The following is a 1,502-nucleotide window of genomic DNA, read 5'->3' as shown; positions in this document are numbered from 1 at the left end:
TGAATCGTCTGGTTGTTGTGAGGTGCGCTGTTTCTGCCTAAAATGTAGCCTAAGTGACCTAATATTATTGTATTTGCTTATTGAACTGTTTATAGAACTATTAAACAGTCGTAATGGTGAAAATGTTGTGTGATGTTGCCTAGCTAACTGTATTTTAAACATAAAAACTTTTCATTTTGAATTTTTACCTCAGGACGCTGAGTTTCTTAGTGTTGCGCGTTTTGATTTCTCCTGGAGAGGCAGCGCAACCTTATACTGTCAATAGATACATTATATACAGTAGCTATATCCACTATTCGCCACTTACTCTAAATGTAATAAAATCAGAAAAATACTTGCGTTTTGGTGTTTACATAGTTATTTTTGGTTACTGATGTTTTAATCATGTCACTTGTTTGGCGTTAATGAAGCCTTAATGTCGAGCCCTGGAGTTTATATGTGCCGGACGGCTCGAGCCCAATTTAAACCTTGTATATATATATATACATATATAAAAATTCTAACTTAATTCAAATTTTTACCTTCAGATGTAACGTTACGGCTTGGTCTTCTCCACAGCCTAAACATGCGTACTCTCCTGAGAGCGAACGAAATTAATAAGATAAAGATCAAAGTTAAAATGAAAACTATAATGATAATTTTAAAAACTCACATTGAGACCTACAAATACTTCTAATAATAAAATGTTATTGAAAAGAACTGTTTACCGTTTGTCAGCGACGGATCCATCAACGACCTTGTCCAAACATCTTCTCAGGTGACGTAACAGGGTTGACCAATGAATTCGCGTAGGGGGCGTGGTTTGCGCCCAACTGGTTTGGGGAAAAAAATCACGCATAGAGTAAACCGTAATAGCGCATGCAGCGGCAGCAGCGACAGCCTCCCCCGGGTCCTAATGCCCGCTCGGTAAGGAGTTTTAATTCCGTAGGGGGCGCTGTTGGTCTACTTCTAATAAAATGAAAGCAAAATACTCAAATAATATTTAGACTGTTTCTGATTAAATAAAGCAGTAATTGATGCCATAAAATCATGAGTATGTTTTGATTTAAAGGTCAGAAGCTATAGCTTACATTCACAACAATAAAAATTTCAAACACTTAAATCAGTATATATAAAATTTATTAATTGTGTAACAGGTTCGATTTTTTAAACAAATTATGAGCTCTAAATTATTTTCAGAATTTTTACAACTCTTTTGCTTTAAACCATCTACAAATTTTAAATCTTAAAATAAAATGTTTTCAACTGCATCTTTCTAAAAAAAAATGCAGTGATTAATATATAGTTTATTTATTGTTATTTTCAAATCTTCAATGTACTGTCATTATAAAATAACTTTATTATTGTTTATTTAATTCTAACAAATAAGTTCATTAAAAACTATCCAAAATGAAAAATAATTATATATCGTACCAGTTATCGGCCAAAATGAGTTGAAAATTATCGGCATATCGGATATCGGCAAAAATCCAATATCGTGCATCCCTAATATACAGTATATA

At 32.8% G+C, this 1,502-nt stretch overlaps 1 long non-coding RNA gene across 1 annotated transcript in view; it reads right to left on the bottom strand.

The window, feature by feature from the left end:
* LOC107570252 (uncharacterized) overlaps positions 1-815 on the bottom strand; it is a 4,016-nt gene extending 3,201 nt beyond the window's left edge. The window contains exons 1-2 of the long non-coding RNA XR_001607013.1: positions 708-815; positions 522-577 (exon numbers count right to left, since the gene is read on the bottom strand). This is a non-coding gene — a long non-coding RNA (uncharacterized lncRNA). The remainder of the gene's footprint in view (positions 1-521; positions 578-707) is intronic.
* Positions 816-1,502: the final 687 nt, after the last annotated feature.

Source organism: Sinocyclocheilus grahami, unplaced genomic scaffold (assembly GCF_001515645.1).
Source record: "Sinocyclocheilus grahami isolate Dianchi unplaced genomic scaffold, SAMN03320097.WGS_v1.1 scaffold1433.1, whole genome shotgun sequence".
Lineage (NCBI taxonomy): Eukaryota > Metazoa > Chordata > Actinopteri > Cypriniformes > Cyprinidae > Sinocyclocheilus > Sinocyclocheilus grahami.
This window is presented reverse-complemented; position numbering and strand designations above follow the sequence as displayed.